Raw genomic sequence first — 17612 nt, forward strand, 5'->3', positions numbered from 1 at the left:
TCTTCATGCTTTACAGGGCAGGGACACTGACACTGAAAAGCCACAGCGTTCGCTGGCCATGTCATATACAACAAGCTTTCCTAACGTTTAGCTGCCAGTTTTTTCCCCTCCTAGCTGCCTTACCTCTTCTGACACATTCGTGCCTGACGCCCCTTCCATCCTGTGTCACAACCAAGCCCGCCTTCCTACCTGTAATATATAATAAAATACATTAAATATACAAGAATGTTTTCCAAAACTAAAGGACTTCCAGCAGAACACAAAACAATTTTCAGTCAGAGCTACACCTTTCCGTACTGCAAATGCCTCCTAATGTCAGTGACTAGAAAGTTGTTCCCTCAAACAGCATTTTCCTGCATCGATTTCAGTCATAATTAAATCCAAGACATTCTGTCTTTAATGTCTGCCAACCGCTGCAGCCTGAGGGAACAATGGTGGCGCTTCGCCACCCTTTTGAATTCACTCGCTCCGCGCGCCGCGTCCTGATTGGAGGGCAGCAAACAAGGCCGCCCGCGAGATGCTGCCGACCCTGCATTACAAATATAACGAAATACAATTACCGCAACTTGTGCGCAGGTTGTTTTAAACACATTAAATCATACATGTAATTTTGTGCAAATCGGATTTCCTGAGGGCCTCATATGCTTCAATCAAGGTACCGAGCTAAATAAACATGGTAGATGGCAAGCTGAGGCTCCCCAGATAAATTGTGGCAATTAACCAAAGTCTTCGTTAGGGTGCGAATTATAACTGAGGTTAAGTTTGACCTTATTTGGACCTGCATCTTGAAGCTGGGTTTCTTTCTAACCAGATAGCTTGTCAGATTTTAGGTAGTTTGGACTAAATGTAAATGAAAATTAAAAATCAAAATAAAGTGTACTAAATGTGCGGTCCTTAAATCCAGCTAAACAAGAAATCTGCTCTGTGATACAGCCTCCAGATGGTACTGCAAGTCAGAACAGGTGTTCTGCCCTTTTCCTGACCCGACAAAAACTGCTTCCCAGCCCTACAGCGCATGTGTAAATCAACATTACATCACTCCTCTACAAACTCTAAAAAGTTTTGCTACTCTTGTGTGTTATCTCAAATGTTATTCATATTTTGTAGATATTTGTGTTTATCACATGCATTAAACATATCGAGATGACTGGTATATTGTTTGTATTCTAATTTCTTATGGACTCTTTAAATACTGGACCAGATTTTACCATTAAACACATGCATTTGTTTTGCCTGTTGAGACTACTTTTAATTGTGGTCTTAATTGTAATTAAGGCAAAAATATTTAATTTAAATAACAACTGAAAAGATTTAATTTCTGTTTGACCTGGATCTAAACTTGATACAAAAGCATTACATGTCCACGTTTTATGAGTCAAGAAAGAAAGGCCAGTTGTGTTTACTGGCAAAAGATTATAATTCCAGATATATACACACACACACAATTTTGTTTTGTTTTAAAGTGTGCTTTTTACTTCTTTACTGAAGTGAAGATCAGTGAGTCTGTTTAGAAAAATAAATATTTGTACAATTTGTACGATATAAATATTAAAATGGGTAACACACACTATAACATAAAATAAGAGTTAAAACCCTATTTTCATTTTTCATCACTGTCTTCCAAACATACTGTATGCAAAATTATTTTGACCTAATAATACACAATTTGGTAAGTTCCGTATATTTTCTTGATACACTATCAATATTGTTTAGTTAATCCTTGTATATTTTGAACGATAAGTCTTGAAACTGAAGCAGGTAAAATTCAACAAAAATACCCAGACCTTCAATGGTCAATTAGTAATCGCCATGTGATGAAAACCATTTTACATTACATTCTTACCCGGGCACTGAAAAACTATAGATATCAGTTTCTGGCAGCATAAAACTACGTGTGGAAAAACTGCTACCGCCAATTTAAAGTATAGGACAAAGTTTTATATAATTATTTTGATAGCATAAATCATTATACAACTGTCCATTCAAAACTGTGGGTAGGATATTTTGGCAAAGTAGCAAAAACGGAAAGAAATAGCCGAAGATTTATGCTACGGTAGCAAATTCGGGCAAGGCAGCAAAAAACGGCAGAACACCGGCTTACATTAAAGTGATTAAAATACAGGCTTACATTAAAATGATTAAACCAGGAACACAAATGACCGCAGTCTCGCTTGTCCATCCGTGCATTTATGTATGTTACATTTTTCTTATATCTGTACTGTCCTCAGGCGGTGTTTTATATAGTACTGGACTTCAGTAAAATCTATGAAAGATCTCTAAAAAAATTTTAAAGTAATAAATATTTCTTTGACTGTTAACGCATACAGTTGTTTTAATATTACTTCTTCCTAGTTGCAAACAACGCGAGAGCTTCTGTCGTGACGTTGCAGAGAATCCCCAGAATTCACAGTGAAAATCAAATCACAAAGTCGGCCCTCTTGAGGAATGGAGGGTGTAACGGCCAAAGTTATGTTACATTACATTATTATGCAGTGCAAGCCCTGTTAGCATGGCAATTGGTGTATAAGCACAATTTTTCACCCCACAACTATTTCATATGGAATAACAAAGATATATTATTTAAAAACAAATCTTTATTCTATCATACTTGGTTCAATGAAGGTATTCTTTTAGTAAGACAGTTATTTAATTCTCATGGATACTTGTTGTCATATACTGAATTTCTTCAAAAATTTCGATTACCAATTAGACCAAGAGATTTTGCTATTGTTATTGACGCAATTCCAAAAAGTGTGACAATACTTTTAAAAAATTATATTTCAGAAAGAATCAGCATAGTTAATCCTTGTGGAAACATTTTCATTGGAAATGTTGACGTGTTAAAACAAAAGTGTAGTAATAAGATTATAAGGAATGCTCTTCGTTCTGTGTCTTTACCTGCAGCAAGATTTTTCTGGTCTTCTTTATTTGATAATATCTCTTGGGTTAAAGCATGGAATCTGTCAAATAAGTTTTGTATCAATAACAAAATTAAGGAAGTGTCTTACAAAATACTTCATAGAATTTATCCTGCCAAGCATACTTTGGAAAGATTTAAGCTTAATATTTCATATACCTGTGAGTTTTGTGGTCAAGAAAAAGAAACCATTTTGCATATTTTTTTTCATTGTATTTACTCAAGAGTATTTTGGAAAGATATGGAATTCTATATTAGCAGAAAAATGGAATGTATGATAGAAATTTGTATATTTGATGTGCTTTTTTATACGGAAAGTGAAAGGTTGAATTGTAAAGAACAACATATTATACATTTGTTTATTTTATTAGGAAAATTCCATATACATAAGAAAAAGTGGGCTCGGTGTAAACCAAATTTTTCTCATTTTATTAACGACTTTAAATTGTATGTAAATCTCCTGGAACAAACAAAAAACAAAAAAGCACTGAAAACATGTAATGCTCTAAAATTATTGAAATTTATGTAATGTATTTTCTTTTCTTTTTTTTTCTATTTTATTCCTTCTTTTTCTCTAGCAGCTAATGTTAACTTGACATGATTGTGTAATACCTCTTGTTCCTGTGGCACTGAGTTAATAATAAAAAGAAAAGAAAAAAAGAAAATTATTATGCAGTGTGTCCTTTAAGAGATTTTGGTCTCCACATATAACGTGAGCTGCGTGGTCATGACGTAAAATGACTACGTGACTACGCCAAAAAGAACCACTATGGATGGATAAAAAAAAAGAACCACTATGGATGAAGCTAGTTCTTTTCTTTTGTCTGTAACGCCACGAAAAAGAGTTAATCTCTAATGTATGAGAGGAGCGTGTTTGCCGTGTACCAGCCATTAAATGTGTGGGACACCACTTTTCGCCTCCCATCTCCTTCATTTTATTAACTTAACGAGTTATCCGGTTTGAAGCGTTACAAGGGGGTCAATGGCAGTAAACTCTGGGGATAAATATAGGATTTGCAATATTTGTTTTACATGAGAAAAGCGGCGTACTGGAGTACAAACGTAAATGTACTTAATAAATCATATAACAAACTATTCTGTCTTGGGGGTAACACTAGAAAACGCTGACAGTAATATTTCATTGCCTCGCTGCTCATTCCAGGGAACGGATTTGACAATGCTAGCAGAGTTTCCACTCGATCCGTATTTTACGCGATCGTCCGCATTAAAAAATCGAAAGCAGTGTCCCGCTTTGAACCTATATGGGACACGATTTGTCCCGTATTTCACTATTTGCCGCCCGTATTTCACTGTTTGGCAAATTTTAATTTCAGGGACCTGTGAGGCGGGTTGGCTTCCAGTGTTTCTTCAGATTGAAAATAGAAGCCCTAATTGCTGCTGTCTGTCACTGTAAGCACTTGCATTACCCATACAGAATGTGAGGCTTCATATTTGAGAGATTTTTTCTGGACGAAATGTATGTCGTGAGTGATAACTGGCAACCCTGAATTGTGTAAGGGGGGGGCAGTCAGCACAAGTACGTCGGCGCTACGTCGCTGATACGTTTTTTTAAGGTCGGTATTTTGTAGCATTTCAGTCGTTTGCACATTGGCACTACGTAGCGCCTCCGTAACAGCTCCGTCCAGGCGATGTAATCGCGACGTTTTCCGTCTCAGTGATGAAAACGCAACGTCTAGGCGAAACTCCGCGACCCTTTTTAGTACCCTACGCGAACATTCCCCGACCCTTTTTATTATCCTACGCGATGATTCCCTGACCCTCTTATTATCCTACGATTGGCAATAATTATTTCAATGTTTGCTTTAGTGTTGAACACGTATCGATACTAATATATTTTATTTATAATATATATATAAAAAAATACAAAGGTGTTCGTTAAAAGAGTAAGAAAAAAAACAAAAACATGAAATACACACGTTACAAAAATTAAAATACTGAAAGAAAAGAACTATCGGACACGCCTGGTCAGCCTGTCACGAGCCACTCTGATGGTTGTTTCAGCTTCAGCCTCATTTGGACTAGACACGAGTGGGTTTCGTAATGCAGACTCTAAAAAACAGAAGACACAATTCACTTACATTAGACCTTATAAAATGGTAAATGTCAATCATGAACAGGTGAGTTTATTGTTATTCCTTTACATTGTGATTGTTCAATGCAGTCTGAAAAAAAGCAACTTTGGGCATTAAAACCAATGAAAAACTATGGGAAAGAATTATGTAACGTGCATGGGGAGGTTAAATCCATATTGTGTTTAAACCTTTAGGATAAAAACTTTATCCTGAAACGTCAAATTTTACCTTTGCTTAAACATTGGTTTTAATTACGGATAATCACATCTATGATGTTTGTATTCCTCATTGGTGTTTTGTCCCCTCTGCCACATCAGTTTAAATGAACTGCCAACTGGGGAGCAAACACCTTTCCACAGATCCTCCAGACTGTTTTCTTTAGTGTTTGACCCCAGCCAGTGACAGTTTGGAAACCTGGAGGTGACAACAGATGTTTGGTCATGCAAAATTTATTACATACTTTTGGGTAGTGTGTATATGTATGTGTACATATATATATATATATATATATATATATACACACTCACCTAAAGGATTATTAAGAACACCATACTAATACGGTGTTTGACCCCCTTTCGCCTTCAGAACTGCCTTAATTCTACGTGGCATTGATTGAACAAGGTACTGAAAGCATTCTTTAGAAATGTTGGCCCATATTGATAGGATAGCATCTTGCAGCTGATGGAGATTTGTGGGATGCACATCCAAGGCATGAAGCTCCCGTTCCGACACATCCCAAAGATGCTCTATTGGGTTGAGATCTGGTGACTGTGGGGGCCATTGTAGTACAGTGAACTCATTGTCATGTTCAAGAAACCAATTTGAAATGATTCGAGCTTTGTGACATGGTGCATTATCCTGCTGGAAGTAGCCATCAGAGGATGGGTACATGGTGGTCATAAAGGGATGGCCATGGTCAGAAACAATGCTCAGGTAGGCCGTGGCATTTAAACGATGACCAATTGGCACTAAGGGGCCTAAAGTGTGCCAAGAAAACATCCCCCACACCATTACACCGCCACCACCAGCCTGCACAGTGGTAACAAGGCATGATGGATCCATGTTCTCATTCTGTTTACGCCAAATTCTGACTCTACCATTTGAATGTCTCAACAGAAATCGAGACTCATCAGACCAGGCAACATTTTTCCAGTCTTCAACTGTCCAATTTTGGTGAGCTTGTGCAAATTGTAGCCTCTTTTTCCTATTTGTAGTGGAGATGAGTGGTACCCGGTGGGGTCTTCTGCTGTTGTAGCCCATCCGCCTCAAGGTTGTGCGTGTTGTGGCTTCACAAATGCTTTGCTGCATACCTCGGTTGTAACGAGTGGTTATTTCAGTCAAAGTTGCTCTTCTATCAGCTTGAATCAGTCGGCCCATTCTCCTCTGACCTCTAGCATCAACAAGGCATTTTCGCCCACAGGACTGCCGCATACTGGATGTTTTTCCCTTTGCACACCATTCTTTGTAAACCCTAGAAATGGTTGTGCGTGAAAATCCCAGTAACTGAGCAGATTGTGAAATACTCAGACCGGCCCGTCTGGCACCAACAACTATGCCACGCTCAAAATTGCTTAAATCACCTTTCTTTCCCATTCTGACATTCAGTTTGGAGTTCAGGAGATTGTCTTGACCAGGACCACACCCCTAAATGCATTGAAGCAACTGCCATGTGATTGGTTGATTAGATAATTGCATCAATGAGAAATTGAACAGGTGTTCCTAATAATCCTTTAGGTAGGTGTGTGTGTGTATATGTATATATATATATATATATATAAAATATGATACAAGTATATATTATATTTCTTAGTATCCATGTATTCGCTATGTATAAGGTAGTTTTCTGAAAGTTAACATTTGTTCTTAAAGTCAAATGCATTTCGATGTTCTTCAGCTCCTCAATGTCTTGCAGTGGAAGTCCGCCATCCTCTGCACACTGAAAAAATAATAGATTCTTATAGAAAGACATGTAAAAAGTATTTTAAAAATCTTTGTAATTAAGTTAATAGTAATTCACTTAGAAATATAATTGGTATGAAATATAAACTTAAATACACCTTGAAACTTTATTATTTAGACTAGGAAAAAAAAAAAATTCCAAAATCAATCTAAAATAATTTAATTCAAATAGATCATAAATCAATTTTGTACAGTGCACTTGCCGTTGTTAATGGTGTGTCTGCAGGACTGTTACCCCAAAAGGGAGGTCTTTGGGTAACAATCCCTGTCAGGTGTTGGACCTGGCTCTGCAACTCCCCCAACATTTGCAGAAGGATCCTCTCTGTTGCTGTAAGGTCAATAATAGAGAATACAGCATTAAATATTTAAAAATACATCAAGACAGATGTAGATTTGTTTTCAACTTACGTGTGCATTGACTTGGTATAAGTTGCCCTGTGGGTAACGAAGTAAAAACAAGACAGTAAAAAATTACTCTAAAACCCTAAGTGATCAAAATTACTATCTTGTATTATATTGAAAATTGAAAAGCACAATTGTGATAATTTTCAGTATGCACATGTATTTTGAGAGTGATCTTACGCCATAGTAATACAACTCAAATTAATAGTAACATACAAACACATCACACAAAAAGTCGAGCATGGGTTAGCATAGCCATATGTTAAAATGGTTAAAGTGCGATAAAAAGTTTGTAACAATAAATAATCAAATCTGAAACTATTTAAGAAATAATTTTCAACCTACCTTTCCAACCAAGCGTATGCGATGGAATAGACGTTTCTTTTTTTTCTTGTCTTTTAAAGCTGATTTAACAGGGAATAAAATATATTTTAAAACCACGTTTCTCAACCACTGATGAGCCACGAAGGCTACAGATTGGGCCGCGAATTTAAAATGGAGACTGGCTATTGGTCCGTATAGGGCCGCCAGCACCACGTTTAAATCTAACCATGATGCATTGCGTCAGGACCAGAATGCATTGCTTTAAGCCAGACCTGTAAGCCCAAGGCCCAGTGTGTGTATTGTGGATTAACACTTTCAAACGAAGCTCTAAAACCATCAAAACTGAAGCGGAATATCGAAACAAAGCACCCAAAACTTATTGGAAAACCACTGAGTACTTTCAGTGAAAACATGATGGACTACAACTGCAGAAGCAGACCATTGTCTCCCTAACAACACACTTATTTAAGAACAGTTGCATGTATAGCCATCTGACATTGCAAAGTCTTAACCCACAGTGGGACATCTCTCAATAGATCTCCACACAAGTGCGCACTCTTATTTAAAATACTGTCATATAAACAGGATATCAAATAAACATTATCGATAATAACAAGAAACATTTAACAATGTCCAGTATATAAAATAGCTATGTAAATCATACCATACCCTATAATATGACTACATGAAATAATATTATTATACTTCCAGAGGCAAACAAACCCTTTTCTAAACAAGATCCGACGTGATGCGTAGTTTTCCCTACCAAAAAGCGACCTTCGACTTAAACGCGACGATCCGACGTTTAGACGAGCAACGCCTTTCAACACCGCGACGATCCGACGTTTTCGCGAATTAAACGCGATGCTTCGTAATGGAACGTGATGCAAATGCGACCATCCGCCGTTTATGCGACGTATTGCCTACGTACTTGTGCTGACAGGGGTAATTTGGGGATGGGTGCCTAGTTTGATGTTTGGTGAACAGTGTGGGTTGCCCGCACGTTCATAAGGGGGGAATGTGGAAAAATGGTACTGGGGTAGGGGGAATTTCGGGATTAATGTTTTGTCTTAGCAAGAAGATGCTGTTGCATTCTGTGATTGTGGTTAGCCATTAGGCAAGAAGATGTTATATTGGGATGTGGGACCAGCACTTTATCTTGGGCTTCAGGACAGCATGCATTGTTGTTCTGGTAAAAATCGTGAGAGGCAGTCTGCTGGAGAAATCACGCTGTGTAGCATGTGACCTGGTGCTAGTCAAGGAACTGTCCCAATTGGGAAGAGGGGATGCAATTGTTGGGCTTGTGAGGGAAGGCAGTCATGATAACGGTAACATTTGACAGCATATGAGCCGTTGGGCGGGGAAAACCTTGCTTTTGTCCTGTTTGTGGTAATTTGAGCTAATAATATGAAATACTTAATATTATTATAGGATATCACAGGTACACTTGTATAACCACTGTCAGTACAAGCAATATGTAACAATAGAATAGTAGCTAGTAATTAGTCAATCATGTAATCATTATGTATGTATTTAGTAAGCAAGATTGGAGGTTGGAAGAGGAAATTCAAGGATGGTCATGCTACAGTGGGTTGAAAAATAATTCAACCCCCTAGACAAATTTTAAATTTCCTTTAATAGTACATTTTTTAGCTTCATATTGTTACATATAAAAGAGTTCCTCTTGGACAATACTTTTTCACTAAAAAATCCTGAAAAACAAATTATGCAACAATGATAAAGAACATATCAGTGAAATCTACTTTTGAATAAGTATTTGATCCCTAATTGCTTGGAGGCTGTATGATTGTTAACAATGCAATGAGATTAATTAAAACAGGTGTAAACAATCAATCAATTAATCCTCTAGCTTGGTGACTGGTCCATAAGTGATTATTTAGGCCAGTTCTTAGGAACATACAACTGAGAAATCAGTACAAGTTGCGTATTTGGTGAAACCTCAAATACTGACAAAAATGAAGACAGGGGAACTTTCTAATGACTTGAGAAGCACTATGATTAAGAAGTTTAAAGATGACAATGGTGCCAAAAAGATTGCCAAGCTCTTTAGCCTCAGTGTGTCCACTATGAAGGCCATCATAGCGAAGTGGAAGACAACTGGAAGCATAGTGAATCAGCCTAGGTTAGGCTGCCCTGTTAAAATAACAAGGAAAATGTCAAGGAAACTAGTTGGAGAAGAGCAAATCCTAAGGTGACTCTGTGTCCTGCAAAGCTCACCTATATAACAAGACAGCAGGCAAATAAAAGATGACAGTTAATTAAAAGAATGGGTCTGGGAAGGTTCTGGGTGTTTTTTCCCCTTGAGTAAATGTAAATGGAAAAGGTCTCCCTGGACAGAGTGCAAGGCCTACAATCCCCCAGGCATTTGAATAACTTATGTACATTTACCATCTCCTGGAGCCGACACCTTATCGTGGTGGAGGGGTTTTCGTGTTCCAATGATCCCATGTTGCCCGGTGCTTTATGCCCCTGGTAGGGTCACCCAAGGCAAACAGGTCCTGGGTGAGGAACCAGACGAAGTGCGGCCCACAAGACTCCTAATGATGAACAAAATATTGGATCCACGATTTCCCTTGCCCGGATGCGGGTCACCGGGGCCCCCCTGGAGCCAGGCCTGGGGGTGGGGCTCGATGGCGAGCGCCTGGTGGCCAGGCTTGCACCCATGGGGCCTGGTCGGGCACGTGGGTCCCCCCTCCAATGGGCTCACCACCTGTAAGAGGGGCCATAGAGATCGGGTGCAGTGTGATTTGGGTAGTGGCCGAAGGCGGGGACCTTGGCTGTCCAATCCTTGGCTGCAGAAGCTAACTCTAGGGACATGGAATATCACCTCTCTGGTGGGGAAGGAGCCTGAGCTGGTGCATGAGGCTCTGAGGTTGACTAGATGTAGTCGGGCTCACCTCTACGCACGGCTGGAGCTCTGGAACCAGTCTCCTCTAAGGGGGTTGGACCCTCTTCCACTCTGGAGTTGCTCACGGGGAGGCGCCAAGCTGGGGTGGGTATACTTATTTCCCCCTGGCTGGGCACCTGTACATTGGGGTTTACTGCGGTGGACGAGAGGGTAGCCTCCCTTCGCCTTCGGGTGGGGGGACGGGTCCTGACTGTTGTTTGCGCTTATGCGCCAAACAGCAGTTCAGAATACCCACCCTTTTTGGAGTCCTTGGAAGGGGTGTTGAAGAGCGCTCCTCCCGGGGACTCTCTTGTTCTACTGGGGGACTTCAATGCTCACGTGGGCAATGACAGTGAGACCTGGAGGGGCGTGATTTGGAGGAACGGCCCCCCCAATCTGAACCTGAGTGGTGTTTTGTTATTGGACTTCTGTGCTCGTCACGGATTGTCCATAATGAACACCATGTTCAGCATAAAGGTGTCCATATGTGCACTTGGCACCAGGACACCCTAGGCCGCAGTTCGATGAGGGGGAGGAAGCCAGTCAGACCTGGCAGACCCAAGCGTATAGTGCGGGTCTGCTGGGAACGTCTGGTGGAATCCCCTGTCAGGGGGAGTTTCAACTCCTACCTCCGGCATAACTTCGCCCATGTCCCAGCAGAGGACATCGAGTCCGAATGGGCCATGTTCCGTGCCTCCATTGTGGAGGCGGCTGACCGGCGCTGTGGCCGAAAGGTGGTTGGTGCTTGTCGCGGCGACAATCCCCGAACACGCTGGTGGACACCGGCGGTGAGGGATGCCGTCAAGCTGAAGAAGGAGTCCTATCGGGCCTTTTTGGCCTGTTGGACTCCAGAAGCAGCTGATGAGCACCGGCGGGCCAAGCGAAACGCGGCTTCGGCGGTCGCTGAGGCAAAAACTTGGGTATGGGAGGAGTTTGACGAGGCCATGGAGAATGACTTCCGGACGGCTTCGAGGAGATTCTGGTCCATCATCTGGCATCTCAGGGCGGGAAAGCGGTCCAGCATCAACACTGTTTATGGTGGGGATGGTGTACTGCTGACCTCAGCTCGGGACGTTGTGGGTCGGAGGAAGGAATACTTCGAAGACCTCCTAAATCCCACCAACACGCCTTCCAATGAGAAAGCAGAGTCCTCAAGAAGGGGGACTGGAGGGTGTGTTCCAACTATAGGGGGATCACACTCCTGAGCCATCCTGGTAAGTTCTATTCGGGGGTGCTGGAGAGGAGGGTCCATCGGATAGTCGAACCTCGGATTCAGGAGGAGCAGTGTGGTTTTCACCCTGGCCGTGGAACAGTGGACCAGCTCTACACTCTTGGCAGGGTCTTAGAGGGTGCGTGGGAGTTTACCCAACCAGTCCACATGTGCTTTGTGGACTTGGAGAAGGCATCCGACCGCATCCCTCAGTGAGTCCTGTGGGGAGTGCTCCGGGAGTATGGGGTGCCGGGCTGCCTTATAATGGCTGTTCAGTCCCTGTACAACTGGTGTCAGAACTTGGTCCGCATTGCCGGCAGTAAGTCGGACTCCGCTACGGCTGCTCTTTATCACCGATTCTGTTCATAACCTTTATGGACAGAATTTGTAGGCGCAGCCAGGGTGTTGAGGGTGTCCGGTTTGGTGACCTCAGGATTAGGTCTCTGCTTTTTGCAGATGATGTGGTTCTGTTGGCCTCATCAGACCGTGACCTTCGACTCTCACTGGAGCATTTTGCAGCTGAGTGTGAAGCGGCTGGAATGAAAATCAGCACCTCCAAATCCAAGCCCATGGTCCTCAGCCGGAAAAGGGTGGAGTGCTCTCTCCGAGTCAGGGAGGAGGTACTTCCCCAAGTATAGGAGTTTAAGTATCTCAGGGTCTTGTTCACGAGTGAGGGAAGGATGGAGCGGGAGATCGACAGGCAGATCGGTGCGGCATCAGCAGTGATGTGGCCGCTGCATCGGCCTGTCATGGTGAAGAACGGAGCTGAGCCAAAAGGCAAAGCTCTCGATTTACCAGTCGATCTACGTTCCTACCCTCACCTATGGTCATGAGCTGTGGGTAGTGACCGGAAGAACGAGGTAGTGAATACAAGCGGCCGAAATGGGTTTCCTCCGCAGGGTGGCCGGGCTCTCCCTTAGAGATGGGGTGAGGAGCTCAGTCATTCGGGAGGGATTCAAAGTAGAGCCACTACGCCTCCACATTGAGAGGAGCCAGATGACGTGGCTCGGGCATCTGCTTAGGATGCCTCCCTGGTGAGGTGTTCTGGGCATGTCCCACTGGGAGGAGGCCCCGGGGAAGACCCAGGACACGCTGGAGGGACTATGTCTCTCGGCTGGCCTGGGAACGCCTCGGGAATCCCCCAGAGGAGCTGGAGGAAGTGGCCGTGGAGAGGGAAGTCTGGGTTTCCCTGCTGAGACTGCTGCCTCCGCGACCCGACCTCGGATAAGCGGAAGTTAATGGATGGATGGATGCACATTTACAAATGAAAACTTGCATTATCACTTAATAAAATAATGGCTTTCCCCTGGCACCAGTGTATGGGTTTTCCATGATTCCTTCTGAAGTTATAAATATTTTGGCATGTTTGCCCGTTGTTATTGAACCTTTTCAGTTAAAAGCATATTAATTAGATATCAGTGTACAGAAACACAGGTATATACGTGGAGGTATACCACACAGCAGCTAATTGAAGTATTTACCTTTTCATTCTTTCAAAATTCCAGCATTGAGTCATTAGTTACAGCCAACTGCAGCTTTCAGTTTCCCATTCTTAATTCTTTGACCCCAGCTTATATGATTCCAGTTCATATTCCAATTAAAAAGCTTTAACTATTAACTAGAGATAGGTATTAAAATTTTAAAAGTTCTACTTACTGATACTGCTTATTGATCGGGTACTTTAACAGTACTCATTAATACTTTTACTTGAGAGAAAAACAGATTAACATTCCTTTTTTCTCATACGTACTCTATATAAATGAACATTCTTGAGTTGCAAACTAAGAATATTATAATTGTGACTTGTTCAAGACAATGTGATTAATGAAATGCAAAATAAAATTTTACAGCCAAAGAAACCCAATGTTTTAAACAATTCACCATTATAGACTGATTTTGTGATTATGGACGACACTCTTCCCATACTGGGAGCGATGGTAGGGCCTCTTTCCTGTTTGAATGCACTGGTGTAAACAATGTGCACTTTTAGGTGAAAAACCGACTGCAGGACTTTTTCTTTGACAGTAATTTTACGGTGTGGTAACAGGTGATGAAATCCATCAGGGTTCCCCCAATTCGGGCAGAATAAATTTCCATGACTTTTCCATAACTTTTCCAGTACCATAAGAACATTTTCCAAAACCCATGTTTGCTTTGATTTGATGATCATGCAGTTTCAGATAGTGATACTACAATTTTTGGTACGATAATATGCAATCTGCTTACCAAATAAACAGACGGTAGACAACTTTCGCCAATGTGCAAATAGCATTCAATTAAGAAAATTAATCCCAATATTAAAATATGCACCATATGATTGGTAGAGGCAAACTGTCAAAAACAGGAAACTGATCAATAAAATTCAAATACAGTATGTGCAAGAAAATAAATAAAACGATAAAAACTGGAATAGCGAGCAAAAAAGCAGCGATGTCAAATACACAAAATCTGTGCGGTATTGACTTCCGCTCGTACATTTCCATTAGCGCATTGCGGAACAAACCGGGAAACAAAAACGAACGTTAGTTTCCAAAACTTTTCCCTCTCCATCCAAGAACTCCAAAACTTATCCAGGGCCTGGAAAAATTGTCAAAATTACAAAACTTTTCCAGTTTCAGACTGAATTCATGAAGACACCCATAATGATCAGCAGGCTAATGATTAATTATAGTTGTTAATCCATATTCAAATAACTTATGATGTCTGAGAGCTCCAGGCTGCTAACATACATAACATACCTGGGGCAACAACAGAAACTGCAGAACTGGCAGTTGGAAACTGTCCATCTCTTCATATGCATGTGATGTACTTTCACTAGATGTTTTGACAAATTGGTTGCGTTTCAACCTTTACATGCAAAACCCTTGTTGCACTTGTGGCAGTGAGCAGTCAGCATCGACTCTCATGAAATGTAATTACTTTTAACCGCAGAGATCGAATTTATCGACGGCAAAAGCCGCCGTGCCTTAGCAATTTGCCGTGCTGCCCTGAATATTTACAAGTTCTTGCCGGCAGATACTTGCAGTGCCCTCTTCCTCAGTTGCCTTTGTGCCCTATTGTGTTTGTTTAGATCATAATAAAGTCAATAAACTTATAAAATCAAGAACAAGTTCTTCCGTTTTTTACTTCTCTGTTGCCATGTCCATGATATCTGGGTTGATAAGCGCATCCCATAATTTTACATTAGCCACGCCTCCATGGTTAAATTATTCAGAGCGGCTATTCTAGCCGATGCTTACCTCCCTCCGAAACTAATAGCAAACATGTTCATAGAATAGGGAGGGTGAGAAGGTTTAGAAGTTCTTTTGAAAGTGAGGCTGTATTGGGGGTATTTTTGGCACGTGAACAATCATCGATTTACATCGACAAATACATGTTAAGGACCTGTTATAAGGCCACAAAGTTCCAATTAAAATGCCTACGAAAGATCGGGTGAAAAAAAGAAAGCAGGCTGAGATGACGGCCGCTGCTTCTAAGACCCAGAAAATAACCACATTTTTTAGGTAATTTCGCTGGTTATGCATGTCTTTCCCAATCATACCGCATCTATTGTTATGGAAATTATCTGTCATTACTTGACGTAATAATTCATAGAAGATTGAAATAATTGATACCAGATGTGCATTGAATTTTAGTGAAAACTGAGGAGTTAGAGCATAAACTGTACTGTCCTGCAGCTGCTGTCACGGGACACTGGGCGGGACAGTTAGCGAGTGGCTCGCGACAGTGTTTGAGTGTCTCGGGACAGTGTTTGAGTTAGGGCTGCAACTAACGACTATTTTGATAGTCGACTAGTCATCGACTATTAAAACAATTAGTCGACTAATCGGATTATAAATTGCATAATTATAAAATGGCTCCTATTTAGCTACCAGCTTCTACATTTAGCATGAGGTTATTGTTTGACATCAATGCCGCAAAACAACACATGTAAAATGGGAAAGAGCTGTCGTGCGATTGATTGTGCAAATAGATTTAACACGAAATGGGAGGTTTCTTTTTAGAGAAAACTAAATAAGTAAGTATAGGATGTGGATTGGTCACACATAGCTGATACCCATATCCGTCAAATAGGTCTGGATCGGCACTGATCCGAATTTCTGATACAATATTTGTTATAATCAGGGCTGCATATAACTGGTACGCAAGTACGCATTCACCTTTTATAAGCGATACGTGCGGCAATCTTTTGCTGTGACAGTGCAAATACGTATTTTATGTGCATTTGTGCTGATATGACAAGAAATTATCATGCATTTTAACCTGTATATGCTAATTTGTACTTCATTTGCGGTATAGGGGTTAAAATGCACGGTAATTTCTTGTCATATCAGCTATTTATATAGCCTATGTTTACAAATAAAAACTCATTATAAAGCAGGCTGAAAAATCCAAAGATCCTGACCCAAAATATGGGAAATTTAGAGCAGCTTCCCATTGCCATTCCTCTGTTAACAGAAAGAAAACGGACTTAAACTGCTGTTATTTATTTTTAAGGGAGCATTAGCTCTCGCAGCACTTGCGACATCGGAGCCACTGTCCTGAATCTTGAGCTTCAGAGTTTTCTTTATTTAAGCAATGGGTTTTCTACACTGTTTTCTGACCGTTATTAGCTAAATTTTTAGCGAATGAGACACTTCATGACACACCACCGACTTCCAAACAAAAATACGTTCTATTCTGATCTTTTTTGAAAATGTAAAATATACTACTACTAGCCTATTATTATGCCCTATTATTGTTGTTATAATTATTATTTATTATTATTATTAGATACGCCAGACAACAAGAAGTCCGTGCTATTCACCCTTTTGTAGATCTCGTCTTTGTTTTCGGACATTAAAAGCCTTTGAGACTTTAGAGCATTTAATATGCGACGATGCCTGATTTGTGGCCACCATTCTTCTACCTGTTGCTGAATGCTATTGCGCAAGAGCGAATCTCACCTGTGTGGTGTATTGGTGCAGTCTATTGGAAAGCGGTAGTATTGTACAAGTATAAAGGAAAACGTCTCACTCCGTTTAAAAATACGTCTGGCGACAATTATCGACAATCAAATTCGTCGGCGACTATTTTTATGGTCGATTTTTGTCGACAATGTCGAATAATCGTTGCACCCCTAGTTTGAGTGGCTCGGGACAGTTGGCGAGTGTTAGTTAGTTGGCTTGAATATGGTCACTCGTGCATTATTTTGAAGTTCTGTTAGTCATGTTAGTGTTCAATGTCTCAGTAAAAAAAATGTTCATTAAATTAAAGTTTTTATCACTGACAATAGCTGGTTCTGTTTTTTTTTTTCATAAAACATTTCGTCATTACTGAATAGGTGAATGAAGGCAACAGCATCTTCTTTTCAATAGCTAGTCTAACACTATTTCACAGGGTGCTAATGCATTTATTATCCTTGAAAATGTCAGAATGCTAAATATTTCATGCGTCCGGCTATATACACCTTTTTGTCTGTACCCTGGCCAGTAATTCTTGATTGTCTTGGTGCCCTCCGAACCTACAGGAAAATGCCTTAGTGCCCTCCTATATTTGAGGGGATAAAAGGCAAACATTGCTGTGCCCCCCGAACAAAGTAATTCTACCCCTGTGACCGATTAGTCCACTCCACCGTCATCACTAAAAGCAGGGGCTGCGCGCGTGTGCTGCATGTTGCTGCGAGTGAGAGAGAGAGAGTGAGTGACTCAAGATAAATTGTAAACACTGCATTTGAATCTTTGCATAACAAACCCTAAACATCAACAGGCCTGAGAAGGGGAACCCAACATAAAGGCATTTCACAGAAACAGTATAAAA

The 17612-nt window shown here is 40.9% G+C and overlaps 2 protein-coding genes, 1 long non-coding RNA gene and 1 pseudogene across 4 annotated transcripts in view; 1 reads left to right on the top strand and 3 right to left on the bottom strand.

Moving 5' to 3' along the window:
* LOC111850770 (uncharacterized) overlaps positions 1 to 2186 on the bottom strand; it is a 73849-nt gene extending 71663 nt beyond the window's left edge. Inside the window, exon 1 of the mRNA XM_072703844.1 lies at positions 2129 to 2186. The gene's annotated coding sequence lies outside the window, so the exon portion shown is untranslated. The remainder of the gene's footprint in view (positions 1 to 2128) is intronic.
* The window catches only part of LOC140581345 (uncharacterized), a 34570-nt pseudogene extending 32304 nt beyond the window's left edge, over positions 1 to 2266 (bottom strand).
* LOC111852389 (G2/M phase-specific E3 ubiquitin-protein ligase-like) overlaps positions 1 to 17612 on the top strand; it is a 40832-nt gene that overhangs the window by 15556 nt on the left and 7664 nt on the right. The gene's annotated exons all lie outside the window — the stretch shown is intronic.
* LOC111852393 (uncharacterized) lies at positions 6581 to 8014 on the bottom strand. The gene is made up of 4 exons (XR_011984434.1): positions 7717 to 8014; positions 7378 to 7404; positions 7173 to 7297; positions 6581 to 6946 (listed from the first exon to the last, which is right to left on the bottom strand). It is a non-coding gene; the product is annotated as an uncharacterized lncRNA (long non-coding RNA).

The sequence above is a fragment of the Paramormyrops kingsleyae genome, chromosome 20 (assembly GCF_048594095.1).
Source record: "Paramormyrops kingsleyae isolate MSU_618 chromosome 20, PKINGS_0.4, whole genome shotgun sequence".
NCBI lineage: Eukaryota > Metazoa > Chordata > Actinopteri > Osteoglossiformes > Mormyridae > Paramormyrops > Paramormyrops kingsleyae.